Raw genomic sequence first — 21695 nt, 5'->3', positions numbered from 1 at the left:
AGTGCTTGCTCAAGTCACAGTTGATTGGTTCAAAAGTGAGCACGTGTCAATCCAGGCCAGTAACTTCTTCCTCAGGAATTTTTGAAGTGTAATAAAGGCAGGAAGACAAAGGAATTTTTGTGTTTCTAAACAGTGTGCAAGTATGGAAGCTTCTACGGTCATCCTAAGGCCTGGAGGAAAGGAGAAACCCAGTGAGAGAATGGAAGGAAATGAATCTGGTACGTGGAGGTTTGGACATCAGAGAGGTAGAGAAAGTTCTGGCAGCATTTGGGTTTCTGGTTAGAGTTCTTCATGAGAGCCAGCCTGGGTACCCAGAGTATTTACAGTAAATTTACCTTTTTTCCTGAAGGTAGTTTGGGTTGCATTTCTGTGCATGACACCGGAGCAGTTTTTCCTAATACAGACATGAGTAGCCTGGGAACCTAATCCAAATTAAGGAATCAGGAAAAGCCATTTGCAACACATTTTACATGGTGGTGTAATTAGTTAGCTTCCCAGGGTAGCCCACAGGTGATCAGTTAACCTATAGTTTAGCTGGAATTGGTATCTCTTTCTTTGGGGAATGGATTCATTCATTCATACTGAAGGCCAGCTATGTTTCCAAGGGATATGCTAGGCACTGGGGAAGTAAAACTGATTACAATGCAGTGGGTCTTTGAGGAGGGTTTGCTCTCTACTAAACTACTAACTGACATTGTCATGTGTCCTGTTATTTGCTGCTGGGTTTCAGTTACATCCTAGGTGAAGCCTGTGGTGGGCTAGTCTGGGAAACTAACTTCCATATGACATTATTTCTATGGTAAATGATTTCCTAGTTGGTGGGGAGGAGATCTGTGCCCTTTGGCTATTGCTGTTCTCTAATTCAACAAATATTTTTTAATACCTTCTATGTGTCAGGCACTGTTCCAAACTTTGGAAATAGTGAAGAAAGATACAGAAAAGGCTCTGCTGTTATTGGGCTTACATGTTAGTTGGGGGAGATGGGTCATAAAGAGTGAACAAATAAATGAACAGATAATTTACTTAGTGACACATGCCATGAAGGATGGTAACTGGCTGGTGGGGTGCAGGTGAGGTGACTGGGGTCAGGGAAGGCATCCCTTAAGAGGGAACTTTGCAAGTGAGATGCGTCAGACTCAAGGAAAGAAGGAACTATGGTCCTTATAGGAACGTTCCTCTCCGTACCACAGTCTGTCAGCCTTGGCCCTAAGGAACAGTCCCTTTGCCTATGGGAGTCAGTGTGGTATAGCCCTGGACTGTCCCAATACCAAGGTCAGTAGCTACAGGTTGAAATTGAGCACTAAACGTGGCTAGTCCAAATTGAAATGTTCTGTAAGTGTAAAACATACACTAGATTATGAAGAATTACTATAAAAAAAGAATGTAAAAATTTTCAATATTTTTTATATTGATCATATAGTGAATCAATATTTTGACATACTGGTTTTATAAAATACCTGATAAAAGTAAATTTCACTGGTTCCTTTTTCTTTTTTAATATGACTACTAGAAAATTCTGTATTATATCGTGACTCAAGTTTTTGTTGAGTGTTGCTGGTATAGATGAATTAGCTAGTACTTTGGACTCCTATTGATAGGGTTTGAGTACTTACTAGGGTTTTGTTGGAGTTTGGGGTGTTAGTTTGTTTTACTATAGACAGTGTATTTGATTCTCCTCAGTCCTTTTTCATCTATCAGATAGGACTAGTAATACTCCTCATAGGGTTGTTTTGCGAATTAAATCCAATTTGGTGGAGTGCCTTTTGTGTACTAGGCACTGGGAAATCATGCTAGCATTTTATTTACAAATGTTAGTTCCTTCCCCCACTTCCTGATGAAACTCATAATTGCCTGTGGTTACTTGGGAATGTGTTTGGAGGAACTGCTGTGCAGATTCATGACACTGTATTAATTTGCATTTTTTCCTTATTCTTATATAATTATTCCTATCTTACGAATTAAGAGATTACCTTATAGCTGGGGCAGCCCTGTAGCGTTCGCTAGGTACAGAGAGTCTGGCTTCATGGATCCTGCATCCAAGCTAACTTCCTTTCCCTTAAGTGTGGTCATCTTTCTCTGTAAGATGGGTGAGTCCTTCCACTGGAATCCCTGAATTCCGGGGTAAGGTTCTATGCCAGAGTGATGCCTTATTTTCTGAATGTTTCTGAAACTCTTGTTCTACAAAAGTGACAATATCAGAATCCTGAAGACCTTGTTTGTGCCTCAAGAGATTAGGTACCCAGAAACCCTTCTGGCTCAAGGCCACTTTAGATGGTGATTGGCTCCAAGAAAATGCTGATGCCTTTATTTTGGCAGAAACACAAAGGCCTTTCCTTCCCACGTGGTCTCTATTTCTCTGTCAGTATTATGTACACTGTGGCTGGCAGTTTCTGGGCTTCAAGTTTGGACATTGGCAGTCAGGATAATTTGGTTTGAATAAGGAAACTTTAAAATGACATCATTTGAAGGACTAAATTTGGCTTCTTGTTAAGATCAGAAGTCAGTTTCATAGCATGGAAAGGTTTGCTTAAATTTTAGTTCAAGTAATACTTATAGAGTCCAATGTTGAAAGAATGGGTTGCTGTTTTTTTAAATAACTCAGGGATTGAAAAATTATTTTTGAAAGAAAACAAATTGAAATGTAATAAAAACTGAGTTAGTTTACATATATCATTTCTTTCAGTAATTATTTGTTTTGAATTCGTGTGTCTCAAGGAGCTATGCTATCTTCCCTTACAAGTCATCAAAATGTTTGTGACTATTCCATTGGTTACTGCAGGCTTTTAGTTGGAAATTAAGGCACAGGAAAATATAGAAGCCATTTATATGATTTATGTATATTCATTTATATGTATTCCATAATTCCATGTACATTTAATAGAATTATCTATCACAGTCTTAAAAACTACATTTCTTAGAACAAAAGCAAAGAAACTTGTTTTGTATACAATTTATATATCAACCAGTAAAGTATGGGAGTTACAATTTATCCACATCCTTACCACCTCTTGACAGATAGCTTGGGTTTTGCCCATTTAATGAGTATAAAATGGTATTTCATTGTTTAAATCTGCATTTTTGATCAGCAGTATGGCTGAGCATCTTTTCTTAGGATTATTGGCCTGTTGTATCTCCTCTTCTGCAAATTGCCTCATCATCAATCTGCCTATTTTTCAGTTGTGTTTTGTTTTTGTCTTTTCTTGCCAATTTCAAGGAAGTCTTTATATATTTTGGATCTTTTCTGTGTCTTTTAGCTTTATGTATATTGTCTTTAGCCAGGAGGAAGTACAGAAACTTATCAATTCCTTCCTTTATGATTTGTACTTTTTGTTTCTTTTTAGAGAAATGCCATAAAGCTGCATCTGAGTTGAGAAGTACTTCTTAAACAAGATGTTAAATGCATAAGTAATAAAGAAAAAGATGGATAAATTAGACTACATCGCAATAGGTTTACTCATTTTTTCGTTCATTCAACAAATATTTATTGCCTACAGCGTGCTTGGAACTCTTCTGGCCTCTGAGAATATAGGTGTGTACAAAAATCCATGTTCTCCTGCATTTACATTTTAGAGAGAGACATAAAATAAACTAAAAATTAAGATCATCTGGTTTATCAATATTGGCAGTATTGCAATGGAGAAATATCAATGACCACCACAGAAAAAAAGCAGGGAAAGAGAGTGTTACAAATATAAATAGAATTTATAGATGGGGCTGTTACAAATATAAATAGAATTTTTAGGGAGAATTTTTAGAGAATGTGACATTTGAGCAAAGATCTAAAGAAACTGAGGTGGTAGCATGTGACTGTCATGGAAAGAGGGAACCAGGCTGAGGACAGAGTGTGTGGAAAGACTGTGTGGTGGCAGTGTGCCCGGCCTGTTCAAGGAACAGTAAGACTGTTGGGCTGGAGTGGAGCCAGTTTGGGGGAAAGTAGTGGGAGATGAGGTAACTTGTTACCTTCATGCAATCCTTTGTAGGCCACTGCAGAGACTTTGCTTTTACTTCAGAGGGATGGAAAGTCATTCACTGGGCAATTCTGACAGAGGAGTAATATAATCTAACTTACAAGGGTCACTCTGATGTCTGTGTGGAGAGTAACAGTGAGGTGGTGGAGAGACCAGGTAGAGGCTTATCTAGTTGAGATATGTTGGTGTTAGTTAGGGAGTTGTGGTCAGATTTTAAATATGTTTTTATATATTTCATGTTTTTTGAAGGTAGAACCAACAGAATTTGATGATGGTTTGGCTGTGGGAGGTGAAAGAGAAGAGTCAAGGATGACACCAGAGCTTTCCATCTGAGCCATTGGAAGAATGGAGTTACTCTTTATTGAGATGGGGAAGATTGTGGAAGGGCCAAGTTTGGAGGGGAAGATCAGAGTTTCCAGTCTTACACATATTAAGTTTCAAATGTCTATTAGATGTTCAAATAGAGATGAAGAAGAGGCAGAGGAATATATGCAACTGGAGAGATCCTGGTTGGAAATACATGTTTGAGAAGAAGCATGAGTATAGTTCTAAAGCTCTGAACCTGGATGAAGTTAGCCAGAGAGTGAATATAAATTCCAAAATGAAGAGGTTCGGGGACTGAGCCCTGGAGTACTTCAGTGTTTAGAAGCTTGGGGTATGAGGAGGACACATCAGAGACTGAGAAAGTCTCCAGTGAGGTGGTGATGACAAAGTTCCAGAGCCAAGAGAGATGGTATTTCTAGAAAGAAGGAAATGCTTCACTCTCTCTGATGCTGCTGAGAGGTCAAGGGTGAATGAGGACTGAGAGCATTGGGTTTAGCCATGTGAAGGTCATTGGTGACACAAATAAGAACAGTTCAATGGAATGGTTGTGACAACAGGCTGATTGGAATATGTTTTTAAAGGATAATGGGAGAAGTTGAATTGTAGACAGCAAAAAGAGACAACTTTTTGAGTTTTGCTGTAATGTGTAGCAAAGAAATGGGACAGAAGCTATAAAGGAAAGCATGGGTCAGGAGAGTTATTATTTTAAGATGGAAAGTGTAGCATGTTTATATCCTCCCACATATGCCGATGGAGGCTTATGTAGAGTGGGAAATTTAAGATGTAGGAGAAAAGAATTGCTGGAACTTTCCTCTTGAGTGGATAATAGTAGATGAAGTCTAATGCCTTAGACAAGAAAATGGAGAAGTCATCTACAGGAATAAGGAGGGGAGAGAGAATGCCCTATATGGGCTCAGCCACTTGTAGGTAAGTAGATGCAGTGGTGAGAGCTTGTGGAAGTTCTCTTCTGATGGCCTCTTTCCCATGAGCTGAGAGTGAGTGTGCAGGAAGACCTTATTGGAGGTTTGAGGAAAGAGGGCAAGCCATTGCAATAATGTGTGTAGGAGAGTGGGAGAATGTATAGTATAGTAATCTGTCAGGATTGCCTGACTGCACGGGGGGCTCTGCTGCTGGAGCTTCATGATCTTGAAGTGAAAATGTAGCCAGTCAGTCTAGTTGATTGTGTTTCTCTAGCCATATTCAAAAACAGTGGCACAGTTGTACAGAGGTAAGGACTGGGTTTAGCTAGTTTAGTGTTTTGAAAGGTGAATAGGATAAATGTGAAGAGGGGCTGAAGAGGTGAAGGTGTGTGCAGAGAAATGGTTATTATGATGGATTATGGATCTCAGGTGGCTAATAAGAAATTTGAGGACAAGAAAATAGCAATGTGAAAAAGATATGGGACCAATGGCTTGCAGGTACAGTAGGGTCAAGGAACTGTTAGAGATTCCTGGAGGCAAAAAAGGAAGTGATAGAGAATTGCATAGAGGAGTTGGTGTTATTGATAATTTTAGAGAAGTGGCATTTTCATTTTTAGTGTAATTTTTAATTGGCAATTATTTTTTTGACTGCTTTATTGAGGTGTAATTTATATTCCATAAAATTCAGCTTTTTTTTCCTTCTGCCTCTTTGATCTTTTATTTATTTATTTATTTACGTGCTTACTAATGTGTCATTGATATACACTCTTATGAAGGTTTCACATGAAAAACATGGTGGTTACTACCCCAAACACCCAATTGCAGTCACTGTCCATCAGCATAGTAAGAGGCTATAGAGTCACTACTTGTCTTCTCTGTGCTACACTGTCTTCCCTGTGATCCTCCCCACATCATGTGTGCTAATCATAATGCCCCTTAATCCCCTTCTCCTTCCCTTCCCACCCACCCTCCCCACTCCCTTCCCTTTGGTAACCACTAGTCCCTTCTTGGAGTCTGTGAGTCCACTGTTGTCTTGTTTCTTCAGTTTTGCTTCATTGTTATACTCCACAAATAAGTGAAATCATTTGGTGTTTGTCTTTCTCTACCTGGCTTATTTCACTGAGCATAATACCCTCTAGCTCCATCCATGTTGTTGCAAATGGTAGGACTTGTTTTCTTGTATGACTGAAAAATATTCCATTTGTGTATATATGCCACATCTTCTTTATCCATTCATCTACTGATGGACACTTAGATTGCTTCCATATCTTGGCTATTATAAATAATGCTGCAGTACACATAGGGGTACATCTGTCTTTTTGAATCTGAGAAGTTGTATTCTTTGGGTAAATTCCTAGGAGTGGAATTCCCAGGTCAAATGGCATTTCTATTTTTAGTTTTTTGAGGAACCTCCGTATTGCTATCCACAATGGTTGAACTAATTTACATTCCCACCAACAGTGTAGAAGGGTTTGTCTTTCTCCACATCGCCAGCATTGTTGTTACCTGTCTGTTGGATGTTCATCCTAACTGGTGTGAGGTGGTATCTCATTGTGGATGCAATTTGCATTGCACTGATAATTAGTGATGTGGAGCATCTTTTCATGTGCCTGTTGGCCATCTGAATTTCTTTTTTGGAGAAGTGTTTGTTCAGATCCTCCACCCAGTTTTTAATTGGGTTATTTGCTTTTTGGGTGTTGAAGTGTGTGAGCTCTTTATGTATTTTGAATGTTAACTCCTTCTTGGACATGTCGTTTATGAATATATTCTCCCATATTGTAGGATGCCTTTTTGTTCTGCTGATGGTGTCCTTTGGTATACAGAAGCTTTTTAGTTTTATGTAGTTCCATTTGTTCATTTTTGCTTTTGTTTCCCTTGCCTGAGGAGATGTGTCCAGGAAAAATTGCTCATGTTTATATTCAAGAGATTTTTGCCTATGTTTTCTTCTGAAAGTTTTATGGTTTCATGACTTACATTAAGATCTTTGATCTATTTTGAGTTTACTTTTGTGTATGGGGTTAGATAATAATCCAGTTTCATTCTCTTGCATGTAGCTGTCCAGTTTTGCGAACACCAGTTATTGAAGAGGCTGTCCTTTCCCCATTGTATATTCATGGCTCCTTTATCGTATATTAATTGACCATATGTGCTTGGGTTTATATCTGGGTTGTCTATGGGTCTGTTCTTGTGCCAGTACCAAATTGTCTTGATTACTGTGGCTTTGTGGTAGAGTTTGAAGTCAGAGAGAATCATCCCCCCCACTTTATTCTTCCTTCTCAGGATTGCTTTGGCTATTCAGGGTCTTTTGTGGTTCTATATGCATTTTAGAACTAAAATTCATCTCTTTTAAGTGTACGACTCAGTGACTTTTAGTGGAATTACTGAGTTATGCAGCTATCACCACAGTTCGAGAGCATTCCTATCACCTCCAAAATATCCCTTGTGCCTATTTGTGGGTCACTCTCCATTCCCATACCCAATTGGCAATTATTTTAAAGAATTATCTTTGACCTTTACTCCCCTTGTATAGTCTGTAAATCAACTCTTAAGTCTCTCTAGAGGAATTTAAAATGGGAAAAAATATTGTGTATATATTTAGTTTTCAAAAAAGGTTTTAAAATCATAAATATTTTGCTGGTCCTTTAAAATATTTTTCAAATGCCTTTTGGCAAATCTGATGAATTTAGGACTCTCCAGTTGGAAGTTGTGGTACTATAAGCCAGCTCTGCACATTTTGACAAGTGTTTTACTGCAGCACATGTAGAGTACATAGTAAAGTTCCTTTGAAATTTAAGTAAAATTAGCTGACACCTAAAGCATAATGTGAAAACTATGAAGAATTTAAAATTTTCTGGTGGAGCAGCATGATTGATTCTGCTATGGACAGGTTGAAAAATCTGCCCTGATAACATGAGAAATATTTTTAAATTTTTGAAAGTTTTCATTTTCATGTATGGTATAAATGATCATATATAATATAATATTAATGTTATCTCTTACAAACAATTATGCTGCTTTGGTAAAAAATTATTATAATCTTGAGAAATTCTACAAAGTGTGATCAACTGTAAAAAGAATATTAATTACTGAGGCTTATTCTGACCTATTTAGGAATAATTTTACTTACAGATTTAGAGCACTACTGCTTCACTTGTAATAACTGATATAATTAACACTCTTCCACTTAGTGATAGCAAGAATTTAAGGTGCCACAGGATAATTCCCAAGGGTCACCTGCTAGTTTCACAGGAGACCTCCACATTGGAACTTGATGCTGTCACCAGTAGCTGTTCTTTACCAAGGTGAACAGCATGAGCTCTGCTAAACTCCTACCCTGTTAGTTACATTGGAAACAGCATTCATGTGGGTTTGGTAGCCATTCATTGAGAAACAGGTGGTTGTTTAGTGTCACTTGAACGTACAGGTAGTTGTGGTCTTCTGTTGGAACCGTAGAATCTACTCTGAGAACTTGGGCCTCCATCTTTCAAGAGTTTTGAAGCTACTTTTAGAGTCACATGGAAGACTCAGGGTAGGCTAGTGGATTATCTTATTCAAGTACCATTTTTTAGGGCCAAGATTGACATTCGTAGTTGATCTCTGTTTTCTCTGGCTCTTTTATATTTTTCCACACGAAGTTGGGCTTTATAAATACCTTTTCTTTTGGGACATGTTATGACGATGTACTCACCTGCCTTTGATATAGAGCATGACTTGGCCCAAACCGCAATTTCCCCAGGTTAAAAAAAGATGTGTCTGTGGCTTAAGGAACCCACACTGGGCATTTTAGGTTTTGGCATATTAACGGTTCTAAAATGGCCAGTTTCCATGATTCCCAGTGTCCTTTGATGGTTGTGCCCTATGAGACCTGGCTGTCTTTCCTATGACTTAATGGCTCAAGAAAGGAGGCTCTGTGTAGGTTAGCAGACACTGAGCCTTCTGCAGGCCAAGCCAGCAGAGTTCAATCTGTCACTCCCTGGACTAAACAAAGCGAGCAGCATGCTGGAAGCGGGACAAACTGGCCAAGTGTACGTCGTGCGGGGCTGTGTGTTGCTTTGGCGTAACTCTGAAATGGTGTTGTCTCTTGATCAGCAGAGCCTATTGAAACACTATGCTAGAGATGCCATATGTATGTCAGTTTGGCACCAGGTGTTAGTCCTTCAAAACCAGCCTTGTCGTGTTTTTCCAATTGGATCATTTCTAGAAAATGAATGATTTTTTGTTAAAAGACAGCATTATTTATTTTCAACATCAGAAAGAACTAACCTTGATTTGAATGGGATACATAGATCTAATAATTGATTACTCAATTTTAAGCAGCCCCAGATACAACCTATCCCTAGGTTAATTATTATTGTAGTGACAACAAGTAAGCAGAGAATTAGAGTGGGCTCTCCGGTTGTTGTGGGTTCAGTGGTGTCCCCCAGCAAAATTCCTATGTTGAAGCCCTGACCCTTCATATCTCAGAATGTGATTAAGGTTTTTACAGAGGTGATCAAGTTAAAATGAGGTTACTAGGTGGGCCTCAAAGCAATGTAACCTTATGAGAACAGGAAAGTTGGACCCACAGATGAAAGACACTGGGGAAAAGATGGCCATTTGCAAACCCAGAAGTGAGGCCTTCAGAAGAAACCAACCCTGCTGACACCTTTATCTTGCACTTCCAGCCTCTGTGATTGTGAGAAAATAAATTTGTTGTAAGTCACCCAGTTTGGTGGTACTCTGACATAGCAGCTATAGCAAACTAATACACATATCAAGTGTGAGCAAGACAATAAAAACATTAAGATTTTGTAGGTAAAAATAATGTAAATTTTAAAACTTTAATTTGGATTACAGATGATCTGAGTGGGGAAAACTATGGCAATATCCTCTCTTGCCCAGTGCCCAGAGCCCCAGTTGAGATGGGATGTGGGGAGTTCAGTAGAAAGCCATGAGACTTTTTAGATCTGGAAAGAAAGGACCTTAGACGTCATCTCTTGCAACCTCCATATTTACTGAGGAGGAAACTAACACCAAGAGCAGATAGAGGATTCATCCAGGGGCGCATGGCTAGTCATTGGCACACCCACTGCCCAGAACCCAAGTTTCTTGCTTTCTGATTCAAGGCTGAGTCCAATCCCTTTTTTCTCTCAAGGCTACATCTCTATATAATTAGGTTCTGCGCTTTTGGCAAATTTGATTTGAAGAAGCAACCCGTTTTTCTTCCCTCCCTCCTGTCTTTTTTTTAAGAATATTTTCCACATATAAAAAGGTATAAATAATAACATAATAACCACCTGTGCATCTACCACCCACTGTAAGCTATTATTGTATTACACATCAAGTTAAAGCCTCTTCCCTGATTGTATTTCCCTTGGATCCCCTAGAGGTGACTACTATTGAATTTGGCATTTAGCTTTTCCATGTGTATCTCTGCACTTTTATTAAAAGTGAATGTATTACTAGCAGACTCACAGACTCCAAGAAGGGACTAGCTAGCGGTTGCCAAAGGTAAGGGAGTGGGGAGGGTGGGTGGGGAGGGAGGGAGGAAGAAGGGAATTAAAGGGATTAAGGGGCATTCTGATTGGCATACATGATGTGGGGAGGGTCACCGGGAAGACAGTGTAGCACAGAGAAGACAAGTAGTGACTCTGTGGCATCTTACTACACTGATAGACAGTGACTGCAATGGGGTATGGAGGATGGACTTGATAATGTGGGTGAATGTAGTAACCACAATGTTTTTCATGTGAAACCTTCATAAGAGTGTATATCAATGATACCTTAATAAAAAAAAAGCAAAAAAAAGTGAATGTATTACTGAACAGTACATAGTATCATTGTGCATACATTAAGCATTATATAAAAGGTATCATGTCAGAAGTTTACCTTCTCAATTTGTTTTTATTCTGCTCAGTTTTGTTTATGAGATTTACCCTCATTGCCATATGTGTGTGTGTGTGTATTATCTGTTTCATTAATTTCCGCTGCTGTATAGTTTTACATTTTATGAATATACATTTCCCTCTTCTCTTGCTGATATTTAGGCTATTTCTAGTTTGTTCAAAAATGATGTTGCTATGAATATTCTTATATATTTCCTGTGGTTGTGTGTGAAACTTTATTTCATCTCTGATTATGAATGAATATCAGTATGTCTGTAATATGTATTGGCCACTTGGTTTTTTTAAAGTGGATCTTTTTTTTTCCTTTTTCTAATAGAGTCCTAGAGACATAAGTGGACTGAATGATCCTAGTGTTCACCTCCTCATTTTACAAAAGAAATGGGCTACAGAAGTATGGTGATTAGTTCAGGGTCCCCAAACAGACAAAAATTCAGATGCCATGACTCATAGTCCACTGGTTTTTCTATTTTACTAAAAAGTCAGATCGTACATTTGAATAATTACATTTTTGGTATTTTTACGAACAGAGTCCAGGGCTAAACTAACTGGTCAGAAGAATTTAATTAATAAGTATGTAGATGACATTTGTGACTTTATTGTTTCTGAACTCTGAAAACCTGAACCATCAAGTCCTTGTTTAAAATCCTTCTGGGTTTCCCATTGTTCCCGGAAAGTCAAAGCTGCCTAACTCTGTGTGCTGGATTGGGCCCCTTGTGCCTCTTCAGGCTCTTCTTCACTGTCTGTCTGCCCTCACGGATCCCTCACTCCCCACACTGGCTTTCTTTTGACTCCCCATTTGCCACGCCTCCTTCACACTTAATTCTGTCTGCCTGCAGCTCTCTTCCTCCTGCTCATTCTTGAGTTGTCAGCTCTAGCTGTCACTGCTCAGGGAGACCCTCCTGACCTCTCCTACTACATTCCTACTGTGCGCACACAAGGCCTTATACCTTTCCTAGCACTCATCACAGTTGCAGGTTTACATTATGTATACAATTATTTATAAAGGTCTCTCTTTTCTACTAGTCCTTAAGTCCCATGAAGTCAGGGACCACGTCTATTTTTATTCACCATTCTATCCCTAGCTTTTAGCAGTGTTCCTGACATATGGTTGGAATGCAATAAACATTTGTGGAATGAGTTAATGAATAAATGTTTGATCTTTAAAAAGCTCCTCTTACCTGATTGTCTGTGTCTATTTATACTCACCCATTTCCTTCTCATCCTAGCCTAACATCATGTTCTTCAGGAAAAACAAGATAGATACCATATGGAGTGTATTAAAGATTTATATCCGTGGCTTGAAGGATTATAGATAGAAGGGGAGGACAAGAAAAAAAGGGGGATTAGACATGGGAAGGAGGAGAGCTGATCAATAGCTACCTAATCAGGTGCCCTAAGAATGGGCAATTTGAACTCCCGTTGCGGGCTTCCAGTTATAGCCAGCTGGTTGGGTGAACTCCACATCTAAGAGGGTCTAGACTCTGTTAGGATGAGGCACCTCTAGTCTAGCATAGGATATTTAGAGGGGAAGTCCTGACTAGATCTCAGATGGCTTTTCGTTCTAAGATTCTGGTTTGAAGAACTCAAAGTTGAGGGGACACTATAAGAATTAAGAAGCAAATTTTGCTGCCCTCCCCCTGCAAATGGTTACTTTTACTTGCAGAAGACAAATGTGGGTTATGTATATGACTAATCATTTTGTTTTATTTAGAATAATGGATCTCCTGGCATAGTCTATGGGATTCTGTGTCCAAGTAGAAATCATATTTTTATTACCAGATTTTCTATTCTGTGTCTTTTGTAATTTCATCATTGCCTAGAGTAAAAAAAAGAAGTGACATCTTTGCTTTTTTATAAGCATGTCCGTAATTCTTAAAACATTAATATGTATAATTTTTCCATTCTTAATTTACTTTGAAAATAAATGTTATCTTTGGTTGGTTCACTTAGCAATACGTAGTAAACACATGTTTTCAAGATGGGTGATAACAAGTGGTCACGTTTTCTGTTTAGCTTTGATACCACTTTTTTAGGTGGCAAGTTAAGAATTTCCTTTAACAAGGAAGCTAACAGCCTTGGGAACACAAGGTTCTCAGTGGAACATGCTCCATGAGCTCTCTGCTTTTCTAAAAGAAAAGAGCAGCTATGATGTTGCAAGAATGCCAGGTAGGAACATTGAAGCCAATTAAATGAAACTACTGCCCCCAAGTAAGTGTAACGTATTTTGCTATGAAAAAGAAGATATTTGCCTGTGGTATATTAGTGATCCTTCAAATGACTATTTAAGGTAGTTATAAGCATCCAGTTATTTTGATTTTTGACAAAGTAAAAAATAACTAAAACTCAACTTGAGTTGTTTCATAGGTAAGAGCAAAGTGTAAACTTAAATCTCTTCTCATTTTTAATTAACTAATAGGACTTAATTATTTATAATTAAAGGATCTACTTCATATGTTTGTCTGAGGGTTAGATGAGGTACTCTGAGTTTATGGGTTTAGAGCTTGCTTCTTACATTATAAACTCCATAGTAAGTGTTGGCTATCATTAATTATTTTTTCTTATTACTATTTGATACCTTTCAATATAGCAAACCTAGGTTGTCTGTTAGTGAAGAGACAACATTCTTTCCAATCTTTAACTTTGTTTTCTATCAAAATTCATTGGGTCTGCAGATTAGGTAGAATATGATTCTAAATGTGAAATACCTGTAATGTTTGTTGGTTATTTGTTACAGCTGATCCTACTGCCTTCTTTCCACTCTTGATACTCTGCAAATCCATCCCTGGAAAATCTGATTGCTTTTTCCTGAGCTCTGGGGCTAGTGCCTCTTAAATAATCCTTCTTCTTACCTCTAATTTCCTTCAGGGTTCTTCCTCCAACCCCAAGCTCTTGTCCTTATTAAAACCTACCTTCTGAAAAGTATATGGGTATATATTGAAGTTACTGTGTTGTAACTTGTTCCCCTACTGAAGGACTTTCAGGCTTAGGTGGAATGGTGCGTAGGGCACTTTTCTGATTATGTCCTCTCTGACATCCCGCTCAGGTGCCTTGATGCAGAGGTAGACTGTCCCTGCAAGTCCAGGCTTCTTGTCTTTTTAAAGGTCCTTATGATCCCATTTGTTACCAGGCTACACATCTTCAAGCCTAGCTGTCTTTTAAACTCATGGAGGAGTTGGGAAAGGCCCTAGGGATCCTCAAAGTAATAAACTGTATACAGCTGAAGGAGCACAGTAAGAGGACACATGAAGTTCATGTCCCAAGAGAGAATACTACACTATGAAGAATTATAAAACTCACCTCTGGAGACTGCTGGTGTTCAGAAGCACTCATCCTTATTAAAGGAGATTTGTACATTTCTTGACCTTTCTGACACTGTCTATCTGAATGGTATATTTAGAAATTTCCAAGGCTGGCAAGATTGATTTATTGCAATTTGCAAACCCTTTTCAGTGTTAGGTGTGTGGAAACTTTTTCATCAGCCATAAGAAAGCTGTTTTAAAGTAAGAGCAGGCCACATAATTCCTTAAAGCAAATAGCAGGCCAGCTTAACTGAACTGGTGAGGGAAATCATTCTTTTTTCCTTTTTTCTTGGTTCCTCTGTAGTAGCTTGGTCTTTAGTAATCAGATCTCATTTGGGTTGTACAAGAACATAAGACTATTTAATGAACACCATTGAGTTGTGATGGTTGTTCTGGTACAAAAGCACAAATATATTATTAGAAAAGCATAAGGCATATTTAAAGCCTAGCTCTATGGATTCACACTGAGGCTATGTAACTGAAAATAATGGTGCATTGCATGGCACCAGATATAGTTGGTGAGGAGGAGCTTAAAAGCTTTCAGAGAAAAGGGAGAGAATGGGTTATGTATCAAAAGTTAAGAACCAAAATGGCATCAAACTTCTCAACAGCATTGTTGAAACACAGAGGGATGGTAAAGCAGTAGAAAGAATACAGTAAGAAAATGAGGCAAAGCCTTCAAAATTCTGAAGAAAGTATTCCCAACCCAGGATTCTGTCTTTAGCCAAACAGTATATGAAGATGGAGTAAGTACATTTTCAGGCATTCAAAATCTCAAAATTTTTCCTTCCTGGGAAGTTACTAGAAGGTAATCTTCATCAAAGTAAGGAGTCAGAAAGAGAGAGAGAGACACACACACACAGAAAGCAGGAAATAGTGGCTTTAACACTAAAGTGAAGTAAAGGAAATCCCCAGGATGATAGTGAGAGAAAAACCTCAGGATGACAGGTTTGCAGTAGCCTAGAGAGAAAAATAGCGCAAATGGGAAGAGGACAGAAATCTTCAGGGGCAAAATCTCAATCATAATATAAGTTGGTCTCAGGGATGGAAGTGCAGCATGGAGAATATAGCCAATGATTCTATAACATCTTCCTATGTTGACGGATAGTAGCTGAACTAGTTGGGGTGAAGATTTAGTAATATGTGTAACTGTTGAACTACTGTGTTGTATACTTGAAACCAATATAATATTGTGTATCAAAAAAAAAATCTTCAGGGACCAATCTTCAAGAATTGATAGAATTTTTCATTTAATTAATTAAAAAAGATTTAAACAATAGTGGAGAATTAAAAAATAATTCATGTCAAATGCATTTTAAAAAACTAAAGACAATCATTGAGGATCAGGTTAGGGTGGGAATAAGAGTTATTAAAGGAAAGAAAAATAATCATTTAGTATTGCACATGGCTCATCTATAAATAGCATTAATATTATAACAATGTAGACATTGAATATAGAGCATACAAAATAGTGATATAACTGTAGTGGGAGAATGGAAAGTGCACGTGTGGACTGGGAGGGTGGGTGTGACTACCATAGTGGAAGTCAAAAGATACTAAACCTTTTTAACTAAAAAGTCAAGATTAGCAATATAACATTGCATTTGAAGATGTGGAAGTCAATGACAAAAGAAACAACAGAAAGATCTAATGTGCTTGCCTCTGAGAAGTGGGAAAAATGGGACATGGGGAAGGCACTCCTGTTTTGTGTAATAAGCCATGTAGAATTATTTGAATCTTTAAACTACTTGTATGTGTAACTTTGGCATTACATTAAAGGAAATGTAAGTATAAAAATGAGAATAGATAAATAAAAGTGAGAACTAACCCCAAAATGTACATCATTTGAAGAGTTTAAACTATTTAATTTCCTCTAAGAAGTGAAATATTTATGGTCCCTACATAGTAATCCTAAGAGAAGAGAAAGTAATAAAAAGCAACTGAAGGATTATAGTTAGAAGAAGCGTGGACCTTGTGTATGTGACAATTTCTTTTTTTTTTTTTTTTTTTTGTCAATGCTCAGTGTACAATCATTAATCCATCTCAAGTCTAATTCTCGTTAGTCTCCAATCTTCTGAAGCATAATGAACAAGTTCTTACATGGTGAACGAATTCTTACATAGTGAATAAATTCTTACATGGTGAACAGTACAAGGGCATTCATCACAGAAATTTCGGTTTTGATCACGCATTATGACCTATAAACAATCAGGTCAAATATGAATATTCGTTTGATTTTTGTACTTGATTTATATGTTGATCCCACATTTCTCCCTTTATTATTATTATTTTTATTTTTAATAAAATGCTGAAGTGGTAGGTAGATGCAAGATAAAGGTAGAAAACATAGTTTAGTGCTGTAAGAGGGCAAATGTAGACGATCAGATGATCAGGTGTGTGCCTATGGACTAAGTATTAATCCAGGCTAGACAAGGGCAGCAAAACATCCACGGATGCAGAAGATTTCTCTCAAAGCAGGGGGGGGTGAGGTTCTGAGCCTCACCTCTGTTGATCCCCAAATTCTCACCTGATGGCCCCCCTGCGACTGTGCCTGTCTTAGGTTGTTCCTCCCTTGAGGAATCTTACCCGTCTCTGGCTAACCAGTCATCTTCCGGGGCCATACAGGGAAATGTAAAGTTGGTAAGTGAGAGAGAAGCCATATTGTTTGAAAAGGTTAGCTTTTTACTTCTTTGCAGATTTATGGCCTGTGGCTTCTATGCCCAGCACTTGTCTCGAGGTATCTTTACCACCTGGAGGAATTATGATACTCGGTAACTTCGATATGAGGCACGAATTCTATTTAAGGGTTGTAATTAGGAAGAAAGAAGAAAAGCTACAGATGTAGCATATGGAAGGAAACATGGGAAGATTGATTATTTCTTTGACATATCTTCTTGTAGAGTACCTTAAGTATGTATAGGTTTTAAACTACTAACTAATTTGCACACACATATTAACATAATAGGAATACGGTGACATAAACAAAGCAAATCTATAATTACCATCCATCTCCAGTGAAGCCAAGAAAACCATTTAGGCACCCTAGGCATTTGTGAAAATTTGTCTATGATATGATGGATATTGTCCGACTGTACTTGAACAGTCTGAGAGAAATCAGACAAATTAAAGCAGCCCATTTCTGGGATCTGTTCACATCCCATATGTTCTTTTAACCGTAGATAGTCTATAGTTATAAGATTTTGGAGTGCTACACCTTGCACCCCTCCCAACTCCTGGTTGAGTTCCAACAGTACAGATCCGGTCAAATTCGTTGTCTCACTGTATGCACATGCCAGCCTAGACATCTCCCTCCTCATTCCTATGGCAAGTCCAGGAGATGGTGGGCTGGATGCAGCCACAACCGCAGCATCGTCCGGATCCCTGTGGAGGCTTTTTGATGATCATCCCCCGGCACAAGTCCTCCAGAGAGTGCTGATGCCGGAAGCTCCTCCTCATATCGTATCTTAGTTCATTTTCTGGGTATCCAAGCTAGGCCTTGATCTTCTGCATAGAAACAAACAGACCCTTTGCCCACACTTTGACATGCCCTCTATACCACTGTGCAGAACTCATTGGAGGTCAGCACACAGTAACTGCTTTTTTTTTTTTTTTTTTTTTTAATTAAGAGAAAGGAATATTATCAGAAAAGAGTACCTCCATAGCTGATCATCTGACACCCTTTAAGTGATCAACATTAAGGATATTTAAAGCATGCGTTGATCTTTGATTTACCAATAGTTTTATCCTATCAAGGAGTAATCCCCCTTTTCTTTCTTTCTTTTTTTTTTAAATTTTTTAATTTTTAATCTATACTTACATGAAGAATACTATGTTTACTATGCTCTCCCCTATATCAGGTCCCCCCTAACAACCACATTACGGTTACTGTCCATCAGCTTAGCAAAATGTTGTAGAGTCACTACTTGTCCTCTCTGTGTTGTGCAGCCCACCCTCCCCTTTCTCCCTCCCCCCCATGCATGCTAATCTTAATACCCCCCTTCTTCTCCACGCCCCCTTATCCCTCCCTGCCCACCCATCCTCCCCAGTTCCTTTCCCTGTGGTACCTGTTAGTCCATTTTTGGGTTCTGTAATTCCGCTGCTGTTTTGTTCCTTCAGTTTTTCCTTTGTTCCTATACTCCTCAGATGAGTGAAATCATTTGGTATTTCTCTTTCTCCGCTTGGCTTATTTCACTGAGCATAATACTCTCCAGCTCCATCCATGTTGCTGCAAATGGTTGGATTTTTCCACTTTTTATGGCTGAGTAGTATTCCATTGTGTATATGTACCACATCTTCTTTATCCATTCATCTACCGATGGACATTTAGGTTGCTTCCAATTCTTGGCTATTGTAAATAGTGCTGCAATAAACATAGGGGTGCATCTGTCTTTCTCAAACTTGATTGCTGCGTTCTTAGGGTAAATTCCTAGGAGTGGAATTTCTGGGTCAAATGGTAGGTCTGTTTTGAGCATTTTGATGAACCTCCATACTGCTTTCCACAATGGTTGAACTAATTTACATTCCCACCAGCAGTGCAGGAGGGTTCCCCTTTCTCCACAGCCTCGCCAACATTTGTTGTTGTTTGTCTTTTGGATGGCAGCTATCCTTACTGGTGTGAGGTGATACCTCATTGTAGTTTTAATTTGCATTTCTCTGATAATTAGCGACGTGGAGCATCTTTTCATGTGTCTGTTGGCCATCTGTATTTCTTTTTTAGAGAACTGTCTGTTCAGTTCCTCTGCCCATTTTTTAATTGGGTTATTTGTTTTTTGTTTGTTGAGGCATGTTAGCTCTTTATATATTCTGGACGTCAAGCCTTTATCGGATCTGTCATTTTCAAATATATTCTCCCATACTGTAGGGTTCCTTTTTGTTCTATTGATGGTGTCTTTAGCTGTACAGAAGCTTTTCAGCTTAATGTAGTCCCACTTGCTCATTTTTGCTGTTTTCCTTGCCCAGGGAGATATGTTCAAGAAGAGATCACTCATGTTTATGTCTAAGAGGTTTTTGCCTATGTTTTTTTTCCAAGAGTTTAATGGTTTCATGACTTACATTCAGGTCTTTGATCCATTTTGAGTTTACCTTTGTATATGGGGTTAGACAATAGTCCAGTTTCATTCTCCTACATGTACCTGTCCAGTTTTGCCAGCACCATCTGTTGAAGAGACTGTCATTTTGCTATTGTATGTCCATGGCTCCTTTATCAAATATTAATTGACCATATATGTTTGGGTTAATTTCTGGAGTCTCTAATCTGTTCCACTGGTCTGTGGCTCTGTTCTTGTGCCAGTACCAAATTGTGTTGATTACTATGGCTTTGTAGTAGAGCTTGAAGTTGGGGAGTGAGATCCCCCCTACTTTATTCTTCTTTTTCAGGATTGCTTTGGCTATTCGGGGTCTTTGGTGTTTCCATATGAATTTTTGAATTATTTGTTCCAATTCATTGAAGAATGTTGCTGGTAATTTGAGAGGGATTGCATCAAATCTGTATATTGCTTTGGGCAGGATGGCCATTTTGACAATATTAATTCTTCCTAGCCATGAGCATGGGATGAGTTTCCATTTATTAGTGTCCCCTTTAATTTCTCTTAAGAGTGACTTGTAGTTTTCAGAGTATAAGTCTTTCACTTCTTTGGTTAGGTTTATTCCTAGGTATTTTATTCTTTTTGATGCAATGGTGAATGAAATTGTTTTCCTGATTTCTCTGTTTATTGATTCATTGTTAGTGTATAGGAAAGCTACATATTTCTGTGTGTTAATTTTGTATCCTGCAACTTTGCTGTATTCCGATATCAGTTCTAGTAGTTTTGGAGTGGAGTCTTTAGGGTTTTTTATGTACAGTACCATATCATCTGCAAATAGTGACAGTTTAACTTCTTCTTTACCTATCTGGATTCCTTGTATTTCTTTGTTTTGTCTGATTGCCGTGGCTAGGACCTCCAGTACTATGTTAAATAACAGTGGGGAGAGTGGACATCCCTGTCTGGTTCCCGATCTCAGAGGAAATGCTTTCAGCTTCTCGCTGTTCAGTATAATGCTGGCTGTGGGTTTATCATATATGGCCTTTATTATGTTGAGGTACTTGCCCTCTGTCCCCATTTTGCTGAGAGTTTTTATCATGAATGGATGTTGAATTTTGTCAAATGCTTTTTCAGCATCTATGGAGATGATCATGTGGTTTTTGTCCTTCTTTTTGTTGATGTGGTGGATGATGTTGATGAATTTTTGAATGTTGTACCATCCTTGCATCCCTGGGATGAATCCCACTTGGTCATGGTGTATGATCCTTTTGATATACTGTTGAATTCTGTTTGCTAATATTTTATTGAGTATTTTTGCATCTACATTCATCAGGGATATTGGTCTGTAATTTTCTTTTTTGGTGGGGTCTTTTCCTGGTTTTGGTATTAGGGTGATGTTGGCTTCATAGAATGAGTTTGGGAGTATTCCCTCTTCTTCTATTTTTTGGAACACTTTAAGGAGAATGGGTATTATGTCTTCTCTGTGTGTCTGATAAAATTCCGAGGTAAATCCGTCTGGCCCCGGGGTTTTGTTCTTGGGTAGTTTTTTGATTACCGCTTCAATTTCTTTGCTCGTAATTAGTTTGTTTAACTTTTGTGTTTCTTCCTTGGTTGTATTTTTCTAGGAAGTTGTCCATTTCTTCTAGGTTTTCCAGCTTGTTGGCATATAGGTTTTCATAGTAGTCTTTAATAATTCTTTGTATTTCTGTGGAGTCTGTCGTGATTTTTCCATTCTCATTTCTGATTATGTTGATTTGTGTTGATTCTCTTTTTCTCTTAATAAGTTGGGCTAGAGGCTTATCTATTTTGTTTATTTTCTCAAAGAACCAGCTCTTGGTTTTGTTGAGTTTTGCTATTGTTTTATTCTTCTCAATTTTGTTTATTTCTTCTCTGATCTTTATTATGTCCCTCCTTCTGCTGACTTTAGGCCTCATTTGTTCTTCTTTTTCCAGTTTCGATAATTGTGATGTTAGACTATTCATTTGGGATTGTTCTTCCTTCTTCAAGTGTGCCTGGATTGCTATATACTTTCCTCTTAAGACTGCTTTCGCTGCGTCCCACAGAAGTTGGGGCTTAGTGTTGTTGTTGTCATTTGTTTCTATATATTCCTTGATGTCTATTTTGATTTGTTCATTGATCCATTGATTATTTAGTAGCATGTTGTTAAGCCTCCATGTGTTTGTGAGCCTTTTTGTTTTCTTTGTAGAATTTATTTCTAGTTATATACCTTTGTGGTCTGAAAAATTGGTTGGTAGAATTCCAATATTTTGGAGTTTAC

General features: G+C 38.2%; 1 protein-coding gene across 3 annotated transcripts in view; it reads left to right on the top strand.

The window, feature by feature from the left end:
• Positions 1-21695, top strand: part of CRACD (capping protein inhibiting regulator of actin dynamics) — a 306858-nt gene that overhangs the window by 44577 nt on the left and 240586 nt on the right. The window contains exon 6 of one of the 3 annotated variants that reach the window (XM_073237566.1): positions 134-218. The exons of the other annotated variants lie outside the window; for them this stretch is intronic. The gene's annotated coding sequence lies outside the window, so the exon portion shown is untranslated. The remainder of the gene's footprint in view (positions 1-133; positions 219-21695) is intronic. 3 annotated transcript variants of the gene reach the window in all.

This window comes from Manis javanica, chromosome 5 (assembly GCF_040802235.1).
Source record: "Manis javanica isolate MJ-LG chromosome 5, MJ_LKY, whole genome shotgun sequence".
Classification (NCBI taxonomy): domain Eukaryota; kingdom Metazoa; phylum Chordata; class Mammalia; order Pholidota; family Manidae; genus Manis; species Manis javanica.
This window is presented reverse-complemented; position numbering and strand designations above follow the sequence as displayed.